At 43.9% G+C, this 14,617-nt stretch overlaps 1 non-coding gene across 1 annotated transcript; it reads left to right on the top strand.

Annotated features, from left to right (window-relative positions):
• The first annotated feature begins 400 nt into the window (after positions 1–400).
• On the top strand, positions 401–13,208 carry LOC106582569 (uncharacterized). Its single transcript, XR_006762823.1, has 4 exons — positions 401–666; positions 10,491–10,579; positions 11,352–11,452; positions 13,040–13,208. It is a non-coding gene; the product is annotated as an uncharacterized protein (transcript).
• Positions 13,209–14,617: the final 1,409 nt, after the last annotated feature.

Consider the following 14,617-nt stretch of genomic DNA (forward strand, 5'->3'; position numbering starts at 1 on the left):
ACTATAGAGCTCTGAAATGTCCATAGTTTATTTACAGTCATATCCCCGTGAATCCGTCCGTGTTCCATTACCAACCAGATGACATCCAACAACACGTAAAAGCATTGATGCCCGGCCCGGCCCGCCTGCCCGGCCCGGCCCGCCCGACCTGTGTCTGTGCTTGTGTCTGTGCTCAGCCCACGCCCCAGGCCTCGCTATAAGCACTCATATGGTCAATTCAGATCCTGCTTAACTCTCTCTCAAGCCCCGCTGCTAGGCACAATCAAAACAAGTCATATCACAGAATGCTGAAAGGAGATTAACAGACGTACTGGCACGCGCCAACACAAGTGCACGCACACACACGCACAAGCGCGCAAAACACACGAGCACAAATGTACAGACACACACGCACACACACACACACCTCCTGTGGACCCAGGGCGCCTCCTCGTGGATGCATGCGGGCGAACAGGAGGAGGGATCAGAACAGCTCGAGCTCACGGAGAGAAACGGGAGAGCAAGCCGTCTCTTCTCCTATGGTACGCCCCGAACCTCACGCGCATCCAGAACACCGTTGTATTCTTCTCCTTTCTTCCTGTTTTACTCCCCATGAGATGAGAGACTGATCCAGCGAGGGTTTCCACGCGCTGTTACGAAGGTTCTGGAGTTTTTCTAAAGTTTTGGGTGAGTTTAGAAAGTTTTAACTGCTGCTATCTCTGCCGTTAGTTCGCCCATCTCTCTCTCTCTCTCTCTCTAACTTCTGCTATCTCTGTGGTTAGTTCGCCCATCTCTCTCTCTCTCTCTCTCTCTCTAACTTCTGCTATCTCTGCGGTTAGTTCGCCCATCTCTCTCTCTCTCTCTAACTTCTGCTATCTCTGCCGTTAGTTTGCCCATCTCTCTCTCTCTCTAACTTCTGCTATCTCTGCGGTTAGTTCGCCCATCGCTCTCTCTCTCTCTAACTTATGCTATCTCTGCCGTTAGTTTGCCCATCTCTCTCTCTCTCTAACTTCTGCTATCTCTGCGGTTAGTTCGCCCATCTCTCTCTCCCTCTCTCTCTAACTTCTGCTATCTCTGTGGTTAGTTCGCCCATCTCTCTCTCTCTCTCTAACTTCTGCTATCTCTGTGGTTAGTTCGCCCATCGCTCTCTCTCTCTCTAACTTCTGCTATCTCTGCCGTTAGTTTGCCCATCTCTCTCTCTCTCTCTCTCTAACTTCTGCTATCTCTGTGGTTAGTTTGCCCATCTCTCTCTCCCTCTCTCTCTAACTTCTGCTATCTCTGTGGTTAGTTCGCCCATCTCTCTCCCTCTCTCTCTAACTTCTGCTATCTCTGCGGTTAGTTCGCCCATCTCTCTCCCTCTCTCTCTAACTTCTGCTATCTCTGTGGTTAGTTCGCCCATCTCTCTCTCTCTCTCTAACTTCTGCTATCTCTGTGGTTAGTTCGCCCATCTCTCTCTCTCTAACTTCTGCTATCTCTGTGGTTAGTTCGCCCATCTCTCTCTCTCTCTCTAACTTCTGCTATCTCTGCGGTTAGTTCGCCCATCTCTCTCCCTCTCTCTCTAACTTCTGCTATCTCTGTGGTTAGTTCACCCATCTCTCTCTCTAACTTCTGCTATCTCTGTGGTTAGTTCGCCCATCTCTCTCTCGCTCTCTCTAACTTCTGCTATCTCTGTGGTTAGTTCGCCCACTCTCTCTCGCTCTCTCTCGGTTATCTGTAATATCCGACTCTAATATGCATTAGGGTCTATGTAATTTTAAAGCCTTGTAAATGTGTGTGTGTGAAGTATTTGAATACATGCACGCACATCGTCTCCACTCTCATTTGGAGACCAGTCAATTAGCTATAAACTATTTTTGGCCATCGCTAATATTTCGTTTTTACACAGAGTTGTGAAAATCAACTTTAGTTCAGATGGACACTGTTCTGTGGTGACTGGGTGCTTTCCAGATCAGATAGACACTGTTCTGTGGTGACTGGGTGCGTTCCAGGTCAGATGGACACTGTTCTGTGGTGACTGGGTGCGTTCCAGGTCAGATGGACACTGTTCTGTGGTGACTGGGTGCTTTCCAGATCAGATGGACACTGTTCTGTGCTGACTGGGTGCGTTCCAGATCAGAACACTGTTCTGTGGTGACTGGGTGCGTTCCAGATCAGAACACTGTTCTGTGCTGACTGGGTGCGTTCCAGATCAGAACACTGTTCTGTGGTGACTGGGTGCGTTCCAGATCAGAACACTGTTCTGTGGTGACTGGAGTGCGTTCCAGATCAGAACACTGTTCTGTGCTGACTGGGTGCGTTCCAGATCAGAACACTGTTCTGTGCTGACTGGGTGCGTTCCAGATCAGAACACTGTTCTGTGGTGACTGGGTGCGTTCCAGATCAGAACACTGTTCTGTGCTGACTGGGTGCGTTCCAGATCAGAACACTGTTCTGTGCTGACTGGGTGCGTTCCAGATCAGAACACTGTTCTGTGCTGACTGGGTGCGTTCCAGATCAGAACACTGTTCTGTGGTGACTGGGTGCGTTCCAGATCAGAACACTGTTCTGTGCTGACTGGGTGCGTTCCAGATCAGAACACTGTTCTGTGGTGACTGGGTGCGTTCCAGATCAGAACACTGTTCTGTGGTGACTGGGTGCGTTCCAGATCAGAACACTGTTCTGTGCTGACTGGGTGCGTTCCAGATCAGAACACTGTTCTGTGGTGACTGGGTGCGTTCCAGATCAGAACACTGTTCTGTGCTGACTGGGTGCGTTCCAGATCAGAACACTGTTCTGTGCTGACTGGGTGCGTTCCAGGTCAGATGGTGGTTCCTGAGACAAGTGTATTGGAAAGCTATGATGTTCTGCTCAGATAATGTGCGTATAAATCTGGAACACACCCAGTACAGAACACGCCTCCCTGTTCATCCCCGTTAAACCCTGCATTACCGGATCTTACCGTTAAGAGGAGGCCAGGCCGGAGCCAGAAAGAATCAGTTTTAACGGGACCGTTGTTTTCACGGGAAATTGCTGGCTTCCCAACTAGTCATAGGCCTATGCACTTGCGATTTGAAACAATCCACAACTATTTAAAAAACAAAATAAGGTAATGATCCTCTGTGGCTAAGTCAAGCTCTCTGGTAAATTATTTTTGAATGATTTTATTTAGACAGGAGGAGTTATATAATTTTGACAAAATATCAATTTACTTTAGGGGAAGCTAGCATCCGAACAGTGCACTGTGCACTCGCCAACTTTCATTTCCAATTCGCAAGTGGCTGAAATCAGAGATATGTATATATAATGACAAGATGCTCAAAAATTACAAGAGTCCTTGTCCCAAGCGCAGGAATGCCGGCAATAAGCTTAGGACTGCATGTTATGCCCATTGAAACGCATTGGGTTTAGTCAGGACAGATGTTAGGCGAGAGTGAGCACTCTCGTTTCGCCTCTTCCTCTCTGCTGAAACTAACAAGGAAATCAGCGTCCCTTTGTCTTACTATATGTGGCCAGAAATAGTATGACATGCCATATTCTGGGACTTGACAGCATCAGATACATGCTCTGTTTCGTGCGCTCGGATGCTTTTAGGTGAGTTTGAGGAGTCTTTCTGTCCGCGCCCGTCTCGGTCAAATAAATTATCAATATTTTATTTGGACGGGCAAGGAGGTACGGTAGGGTTTGTGCCTTCAGGCAGGGATGCGGTGATGCCATAGTGAGGGGGAGCAAGCTTTTTTGAATTTGAGAATACACAGAGTTGGTAAATAAAATTTCTGGAAAATTATTTCAAATATATTCTAAATCAATTAGATTTATTTACCACAAAAATTGCATGAAAACGATAGAATGACAAACTAAATTAATATGTAGGCTATAGCAGCATATAGGTGGTTATACCTCTCTATAGCAGCATATAGGTGGTTATACCTCTCTATAGCAGCATATAGGTAGTTACATGGTGGTTATACCTCTCTATAGCAGCATATAGGTAGTTACATGGTGGTTATACCTCTCTATAGCAGCATATAGGTGGTTATACCTCTCTATAGCAGCATATAGGTAGTTACATGGTGGTTATACCTCTCTATAGCAGCATATAGGTGGTTATACCTCTCTATAGCAGCATATAGGTGGTTACATGGTGGTTATACCTCTCATAGCAGCATATAGGTAGTTACATGGTGGTTATACCTCTCTATAGCAGCATATAGGTAGTTACATGGTGGTTATACCTCTCTATAGCAGCATATAGGTGGTTATACCTCTCTATAGCAGCATATAGGTGGTTATACCTCTCTATAGCAGCATATAGGTGGTTATACCTCTCTATGCAGCATATAGGTAGTTACATGGTGGTTATACCACTCTCTATAGTAGCATATAGGTGGTTATACCTCTCTATAGCAGCATATAGGTAGTTACATGGTGGTTATACCTCTCTATAGCAGCATATAGGTAGTTACATGGTGGTTATACCTCTCTATAGCAGCATATAGGTGGTTACACCTCTCTATAGCAGCATATAGGTAGTTACATGGTGGTTATACCTCTCTATAGCAGCATATAGGTGGTTATACCTCTCTATAGCAGCATATAGGTGGTTATACCTCTCTATAGCAGCATATAGGTGGTTACATGGTGGTTATACCTCTCTATAGCAGCATATAGGTGGTTATACCTCTCTATAGCAGCATATAGGTAGTTACATGGTGGTTATACCTCTCTATAGCAGCATATAGGTGGTTATACCTCTCTATAGCAGCATATAGGTAGTTACATGGTGGTTATACCTCTCTATAGCAGCATATAGGTGGTTATACCTCTCATAGCAGCATATAGGTAGTTACATGGTGGTTATACCTCTCTATAGCAGCATATAGGTAGTTACATGGTGGTTATACCTCTCTATAGCAGCATATAGGTAGTTACATGGTGGTTATACCTCTCTATAGCAGCATATAGGTAGTTACATGGTGGTTATACCTCTCTATAGCAGCATATAGGTGGTTATACCTCTCTATAGCAGCATATAGGTAGTTACATGGTGGTTATACCTCTCTATAGCAGCATATAGGTGGTTATACCTCTCTATAGCAGCATATAGGTGGTTATACCTCTCATAGCAGCATATAGGTGGTTACATGGTGGTTATACCTCTCTATAGCAGCATATAGGTGGTTATACCTCTCTATAGCAGCATATAGGTAGTTACATGGTGGTTATACCTCTCTATAGCAGCATATAGGTGGTTATACCTCTCTATAGCAGCATATAGGTAGTTACATGGTGGTTATACCTCTCTATAGCAGCATATAGGTGGTTATACCTCTCTATAGCAGCATATAGGTAGTTACATGGTGGTTATACCTCTCTATAGCAGCATATAGGTAGTTACATGGTGGTTATACCTCTCTATAGCAGCATATAGGTAGTTACATGGTGGTTATACCTCTCTATAGCAGCATATAGGTGGTTATACCTCTCTATAGCAGCATATAGGTAGTTACATGGTGGTTATACCTCTCTATAGCAGCATATAGGTAGTTACATGGTGGTTATACCTCTCTATAGCAGCATATAGGTAGTTACATGGTGGTTATACCTCTCTATAGCAGCATATAGGTAGTTACATGGTGGTTATACCTCTCTATAGCAGCATATAGGTGGTTATACCTCTCTATAGCAGCATATAGGTGGTTATACCTCTCTATAGCAGCATATAGGTGGTTACATGGTGGTTATACCTCTCTATAGCAGCATATAGGTGGTTATACCTCTCTATAGCAGCATATAGGTAGTTACATGGTGGTTATACCTCTCTATAGCAGCATATAGGTAGTTAAATGGTGGTTATACCTCTCTATAGCAGCATATAGGTAGTTACATGGTGGTTATACCTCTCTATAGCAGCATATAGGTAGTTACATGGTGGTTATACCTCTCTATAGCAGCATATAGGTGGTTATACCTCTCTATAGCAGCATATAGGTGGTTATACCTCTCTATAGCAGCATATAGGTGGTTACATGGTGGTTATACCTCTCTATAGCAGCATATAGGTAGTTACATGGTGGTTATACCTCTCTATAGCAGCATATAGGTGGTTATACCTCTCTATAGCAGCATATAGGTGGTTATACCTCTCTATAGCAGCATATAGGTGGTTATACCTCTCTATAGCAGCATATAGGTGGTTACATGGTGGTTATACCTCTCTATAGCAGCATATAGGTGGTTATACCTCTCTATAGCAGCATATAGGTGGTTATACCTCTCTATAGCAGCATATAGGTGGTTACATGGTGGTTATACCTCTCTATAGCAGCATATAGGTAGTTACATGGTGGTTATACCTCTCTATAGCAGCATATAGGTGGTTATACCTCTCTATAGCAGCATATAGGTAGTTACATGGTGGTTATACCTCTCTATAGCAGCATATAGGTGGTTATACCTCTCTATAGCAGCATATAGGTGGTTATACCTCTCTATAGCAGCATATAGGTGGTTATACCTCTCTATAGCAGCATATAGGTGGTTACATGGTGGTTATACCTCTCTATAGCAGCATATAGGTGGTTATACCTCTCTATAGCAGCATATAGGTAGTTACATGGTGGTTATACCTCTCTATAGCAGCATATAGGTGGTTATACCTCTCTATAGCAGCATATAGGTAGTTACATGGTGGTTATACCTCTCTATAGCAGCATATAGGTGGTTATACCTCTCTATAGCAGCATATAGGTAGTTACATGGTGGTTATACCTCTCTATAGCAGCATATAGGTAGTTACATGGTGGTTATACCTCTCTATAGCAGCATATAGGTAGTTACATGGTGGTTATACCTCTCTATAGCAGCATATAGGTGGTTACACCTCTCTATAGCAGCATATGGGTAGTTACATGGTGGTTATACCTCTCTATAGCAGCATATAGGTAGTTACATGGTGGTTATACCTCTCTATAGCAGCATATAGGTAGTTACATGGTGGTTATACCTCTCTATAGCAGCATATAGGTAGTTACATGGTGGTTATACCTCTCTATAGCAGCATATAGGTGGTTATACCTCTCTATAGCAGCATATAGGTGGTTACACCTCTCTATAGCAGCATATAGGTAGTTACATGGTGGTTATACCTCTCTATAGCAGCATATAGGTAGTTACATGGTGGTTATACCTCTCTATAGCAGCATATAGGTAGTTACATGGTGGTTATACCTCTCTATAGCAGCATATAGGTAGTTACATGGTGGTTATACCTCTCTATAGCAGCATATAGGTGGTTATACCTCTCTATAGCAGCATATAGGTAGTTACATGGTGGTTATACCTCTCTATAGCAGCATATAGGTAGTTACATGGTGGTTATACCTCTCTATAGCAGCATATAGGTGGTTATACCTCTCTATAGCAGCATATAGGTGGTTACATGGTGGTTATACCTCTCTATAGCAGCATATAGGTAGTTAGATGGTGGTTATACCTCTCTATAGCAGCATATAGGTGGTTATACCTCTCTATAGCAGCATATAGGTGGTTACATGGTGGTTATACCTCTCTATAGCAGCATATAGGTGGTTATACCTCTCTATAGCAGCATATAGGTAGTTACATGGTGGTTATACCTCTCTATAGCAGCATATAGGTGGTTATACCTCTCTATAGCAGCATATAGGTGGTTACATGGTGGTTATACCTCTCTATAGCAGCATATAGGTAGTTACATGGTGGTTATACCTCTCTATAGCAGCATATAGGTAGTTACATGGTGGTTATACCTCTCTATAGCAGCATATAGGTGGTTATACCTCTCTATAGCAGCATATAGGTGGTTACATGGTGGTTATACCTCTCTATAGCAGCATATAGGTGGTTATACCTCTCTATAGCAGCATATAGGTAGTTACATGGTGGTTATACCTCTCTATAGCAGCATATAGGTAGTTACATGGTGGTTATACCTCTCTATAGCAGCATATAGGTGGTTATACCTCTCTATAGCAGCATATAGGTAGTTACATGGTGGTTATACCTCTCTATAGCAGCATATAGGTGGTTATACCTCTCTATAGCAGCATATAGGTGGTTATACCTCTCTATAGCAGCATATAGGTAGTTACATGGTGGTTATACCTCTCTATAGCAGCATATAGGTGGTTACATGGTGGTTATACCTCTCTATAGCAGCATATAGGTGGTTATACCTCTCTATAGCAGCATATAGGTAGTTATACCTCTCTATAGCAGCATATAGGTGGTTATACCTCTCTATAGCAGCATATAGGTAGTTATACCTCTCTATAGCAGCATATAGGTAGTTATACCTCTCTATAGCAGCATATAGGTAGTTACATGGTGGTTTTTAATTGCATAATTGCATGTTAAGATGTTATTTTCTATGGTAAAGTAGGTCAGGATGTGACGGGGTGTTTTTCTATGTTCATGTTCTAGTTGTGTATTTCTATGTTGGTTTTGTTTGGGATGATCTCCAATTAGAGGTAGCTGGTCCTCGTTGTCTCTAATTGGAGATCATACTTAAGTGGGGTTTTTTTTCCACCTGGTGTTGTGAGATCTTGTTTTTGCACAGCTCTGTAAAGCCTGCAGAACGTGACGTTCGTTTTCCGTTTGTTTGATTTTTTGCTTTAGTGTTCTGAGTTAAAATAAATATTTATCATGAGCACTCAACACGCTGCACCTTGGTCTACTCCTTACGACGACCATCGCACGTTCGTCCATAATTTGTGGAATTTCGAAGGGAAACTATGAGATGTTGTTGCTGTTACTATTGGTGGCGTAGAGGACACATAAATAGCTGTCCAGGCATTTATATAACTGTCCATGCATCTGTATAACTGTCCATCTGCATAACTGTCCATCTGTATAACTCTATAACTGTCCAGAAATCGGTATAATTGTCAATCTGTATAACTGTCCAGGCATCTGCATAACTGTCCATCTGCATAACTGTCCATCTGTAAATGTCCATCTGTTTAACTGTCCAGGCATCTGTATAACTGTCCATCTGTATCGCTGTCCATCTATATAAATGTCCATCTGTATAACTGTCCAGGAATCTGTATAACTGTCCATCTCTATAATTGTCCATCCATATAACTGTCCAGGCATCTGCATAACTGTCCATCTGCATAACTGTCCATCTCTATAACTGTCCAGGAATCTGTATAACTGTCCATCTCTATAATTGTCCATCCATATAACTGTCCAGGCATCTGCATAACTGTCCATCTGTATAACTGTCCATCTCTATAACTGTCTTTCTGTATAATTATATAACTACCCATCCATGTAACTGTCCAGGCATCTGCATAACTGTCCATCTGTATAACTGTCCATCTGTATAAATGTATAACTGTCCAGGCATCTGCATAACTGTCCATCTGTATATATTTATAACTGTCCAGGCATCTGCATAACTGTCCATCTGTATACCTGTCCATCTGTATAAATGTCCATCTGCATAACTGTCCATCTGTATAAATGTCCATCTGTATAACTATCCATCTGTATACATGTCCATCTGTATAACTATCCATCTGTATAAATGTCCATCTGCATAACTGTCCATCTGTATAAATGTCCATCTGTATAACTATCCATCTGTATAACTGTCCATCTGTATAACTGTCCATCTGTATAAATGTCCATCTGCATAACTGTCCATCTGTATAAATGTCCATCTGTATAACTATCCATCTGTATAACTGTCCATCTGTATAACTGTCCATCTGTATAAATGTCCATCTGCATAACTGTCCATCTGTATAAATGTCCATCTGTATAACTATCCATCTGTATAACTGTCCATCTGTATAACTATCCATCTGTATAAATGTCCATCAGCATATCTGTCCATCTGTATAACTGTTCACATGTATAACTATCCATCTGTATAACTGTCCATCTGTATAACTATCCATCTGTATAAATGACCATCTGCATAACTGTCCATCTGTATAAATTTCCATCTGTATAACTGTCCATCTGTATACATGTCCATCTGTATAACTGTCCATCTGTATACATGTCCATCTGTATAACTGTCCATCTGTATACATGTCCATCTGTATAACTGTCCATCTGTATACATGTCCATCTGTATAACTGTCCATCTGTATAACTATCCATCTGTATACATGTCCATCTGTATAACTATCCATCTGTATAACTATCCATCTGTATAACTGTCCATCTGTATAACTGTCCATCTGTATAACTATCCATCTGTATAACTGTCCATCTGTATAACTATCCATCTGTATAACTGTCCATCTGTATAACTATCCATCTGTATAACTATCCATCTGTACAACTGTTCAGGAATCTGTATGACCCCAGGTGAGATATAGTAATTCTATTCAAATGTGATGTCATTTGTGGATTTAAGTAATTAAAGTGTGTGCGTGTGCGTGTGCGTGTGTGTGTGTGTGTGTGTGTGTGTGTGTGTGTGTGTGTGTGTGTGTGTGTGTGTGTGTGTGTGTGTGTGTGTGTGTGTGTCATGCCAGGTAGGAGGACAGGATGACGATGATGTCAGAGTTCATCGTGCTGTGTTTACTGTTTGGGGCCGCAGCCCAGGCCTTCCAAGAATGCAACAGTGAGTTCCCTTCATACCATGCACCGCTCTAGATCTGACATCATACTGACATCATACTGACATCATACTCCAGTCTGCACTGCATCCCAAATGGCACCCTATTCCCTACATGGTGCCATATTATTGACCAGAGCTCTAATTGACCAGAGCTCTAATTGACCAGAGCTCTAATTGACCAGAGCCCTAATTGACCAGAGCTCTAATTGGCCAGAGCCCTAATTGGCCAGAGCTCTAATTGACCAGAGCCCTAATTGGCCAGAGCTCTAATTGACCAGAGCCCTAATTGACCAGAGCTCTATTTGACCAGAGCTCTAATTGACCAGAGCTCTAATTGACCAGAGCCCTAATTGGCCAGAGCTCTAATTGACCAGAGCCCTAATTGGCCAGAGCTCTAATTGACCAGAGCTCTAATTGACCAGAGCTCTAATTGACCAGAGCTCTAATTGACCAGAGCCCTAATTGACCAGAGCTCTATTTGACCAGAGCTCTTTGTAAAATATGTTTTTCATTTCTCAGACTTTGATGTTCTGTAGTTTGGATGTCCAATAGGTAGTCCTCTGTTTACACTCAACAAGAAGTAATACTTTGACTTGGGCCATTTTGAGATTTCATTGGATGTTTGTTTGAGTTTACATGTACATGTGTGTGTGTGTTATCATGTGACCTAACGTGTGTGTGTGTGTGTGTGTGTGTGTGTGTGTGTGTGTGTGTGTGTGTGTGTGTGTGTGTGTGTGTGTGTGTGTGTGTGTGTGTGCGTGTGTGTGTCCTGCAGAGAAACATGAGTGTCCTATAGATGTGTACTTTACGATCGACACGTCTGAGACCATCGCCCTGCAAGAACCTCCCCCTGGATCACTGGTGGAGAGCATTAAGGTTCCTACTACTATATTATAATGTTCCCCCTCCCCTGGATCACTGGTGGAGAGCATTAAGGTTCCTACTACTATATTATAATGTTCCCCCCTCCCCCTGGATCACTGGTGGAGAGCATTAAGGTTCCTACTACTATATTATAATGTTCCCCCTCCCCTGGATCACTGGTGGAGAGCATTAAGGTTCCTACTACTATATTATAATGTTCCCCCTCCCCGGATCACTGGTGGAGAGCATTAAGGTTCCTACTACTATATTATAATGTTCCCCCTCCCCTGGATCACTGGTGGAGAGCATTAAGGTTCCTACTACTATATTATAATGTTCCCCCTCCCCGGATCACTGGTGGAGAGCATTAAGGTTCCTACTACTATATTATAATGTTCCCCCTCCCCCTGGATCACTGGTGGAGAGCATTAAGGTTCCTACTACTATATTATAATGTTTCCCCCTCCCCTGGATCACTGGTGGAGAGCATTAAGGTTCCTACTACTATATTATAATGTTCCCCCTCCCCTGGATCACTGGTGGAGAGCATTAAGGTTCCTACTACTATATTATAATGTTCCCCCTCCCCTGGATCACTGGTGGAGAGCATTAAGGTTCCTACTACTATATTATAATGTTCCCCCTCCCCTGGATCACTGGTGGAGAGCATTAAGGTTCCTACTACTATATTATAATGTTCCCCTGGATCACTGGTGGAGATTACTCCGTCTGCTGGTCAGGACGTGACACTCCCCTATCATCGTTCCTGTATTGATTGAAGGATCGAGTGATTGATTACACCTTTTACTGCAACACTATAATTACAATATTATTATGTTACATTTAAATATATTTTATTATTAAGTTAACCTGTTTAGCACTTAATTCTAAACTCCTATTTCTAAATCCTTATTGCTCCTTGATGTGTATGTGCAGATGTTTACAGAGAGTTTAGATGGATGGATGGATGGATGGATGGATGGATGGATGGATGGATGGATGGAGGAGGGAGGGAGGGAGGGATGGATGGATGGGTGGAGGGAGGAGGGAGGGGAGGAGGGAGGGAGGGAGGGAGGGAGGGAGGGAGGGAGGGAGGGAGGGATAGATAGATTTCTAACCCCTTCCTCCTTGATGTGTGTCCAGATGTTTACAGAGCGTTTAGATGGATGGATGGATGGATGGATGGAGGGAGGGAGGGAGGGAGGGAGGGAGGGAGGGAGGGAGGGGAGGGAGGGAGGGAGGGAGGGAGGGAGGGATAGATAGATTTCTAACCCCTTCCTCCTTGATGTGTGTCCAGATGTTTACAGAGCGTTTAGATGGATGGATGGATGGATGGATGGAGGGAGGGAGGGAGGGAGGGAGGGAGGGAGGGAGGGAGGGGAGGGAGGGAGGGAGGGAGGGAGGGAGGGAGGGAGGGAGGGAGGGAGGGATGGATGGATGGGTGGAGGGAGGGAGGAGGGATGGGTGGATGAGGGAGGGAGGAGGGAGGGAGGGAGGGAGGAGGGAGGGAGGGAGGAGGGAGGAGGGAGGAGGGAGGGAAGGAGGGAGGGAGGGAGGGTAGATAGATTTCTAACCCCTTCCTCCTTGATGTGTGTCCAGATGTTTACAGAGCGTTTTGCAGATCGTCTGGAGGATGCTGACTATAAAGGTCTGGTTCAGATCAGATGGCAGATAGGAGGACTACACTTCTCCCAGACACAACAGGTCTTCAGCCGCATACAGGCCAAGGATGCCTTCATCCAGGTGGGCCGAACTCACACACACACACACACACGTACGCACGCACGTAGCACACACACAAACACACGTTTGCACGCACACATACACACGCTACATACGCGCGCATAACAGACACACACACACATTTTAGGAGAAAACATAGATTGATTGCTATTATGCTTTACATCATTTTGGTTTTCATTAAAATGTAGGAATTCATCCTGCATGGAGCACAACATTAAATACAGTTTCATACAGGTTGAACCAACATACAGTAACTGTTGTTGTTCCAGGGGTGAGGGGTAAACAGTAACTGTTGTTGTTCCAGGGGTGAGGGGTAAACAGTAACTGTTGTTGTTCCAGGGGTGAGGGTAAACAGTAACTGTTGTTGTTCCAGGGGTGAGGGGTAAACAGTAACTGTTGTTGTTCCAGGGGGTGAGGGTAAACAGTAACTGTTGTTGTTGTTCCAGGGGGTGAGGGGGTAAACAGTAACTGTTGTTGTTCCAGGGGGTGAGGGGTAAACAGTAACTGTTGTTGTTGTTCCAGGGGGTGAGGGTAAACAGTAACTGTTGTTGTTCCAGGGGTGAGGGGTAAACAGTAGAACTGTTGTTGTTCCAGGGGGTGAGGGTAAACAGTAACTGTTGTTGTTCCAGGGGGTGAGGGGTAAACAGTAACTGTTGTTGTTGTTCCAGGGGGTGAGGGTAAACAGTAACTGTTGTTGTTCCAGGGGGTGAGGGGTAAACAGTAACTGTTGTTGTTGTTCAGGGGTGAGGGTAAACAGTAACTGTTGTTGTTCCAGGGGTGAGAGGGGTAAACAGTAACTGTTGTTGTTGTTCCAGGGGGTGAGGGGGTAAACAGTAACTGTTGTTGTTCCAGGGGTGAGGGGTAAACAGTAACTGTTGTTGTTCCAGGGGGTGAGGGGTAAACAGTAACTGTTGTTGTTCCAGGGGGTGAGGGGTAAACAGTAACTGTTGTTGTTGTTCCAGGGGGTGAGGGTAAACAGTAACTGTTGTTGTTCCAGGGGTGAGGGGTAAACAGTAACTGTTGTTGTTCCAGGGGGTGAGGGGTAAACAGTAACTGTTGTTGTTGTTCCAGGGGGTGAGAGGGGTAAACAGTAACTGTTGTTGTTCCAGGGGTGAGGGGTAAACAGTAACTGTTGTTGTTCCAGGGGTGAGGGGTAAACAGTAACTGTTGTTGTTCCAGGGGTGAGGGTAAACAGTAACTGTTGTTGTTCCAGGGGTGAGGGGTAAACAGTAACGTGTTGTTGTTCCAGGGGGTGAGGGGGTAAACAGTAACTGTTGTTGTTCCAGGGGTGAGGGGTAAACAGTAACTGTTGTTGTTGTTCCAGGGGTGAGGGGTAAACAGTAACTGTTGTTGTTCAGGGGTGAGGGTAAACAGTAACTGTTGTTGTTGTTCCAGGGGGTGAGGGGTAAACAGTAACTGTTGTTGTTCCAGGGG

Source organism: Salmo salar, unplaced genomic scaffold (genome assembly GCF_905237065.1).
Source record: "Salmo salar unplaced genomic scaffold, Ssal_v3.1, whole genome shotgun sequence".
NCBI classification, from domain to species: domain Eukaryota; kingdom Metazoa; phylum Chordata; class Actinopteri; order Salmoniformes; family Salmonidae; genus Salmo; species Salmo salar.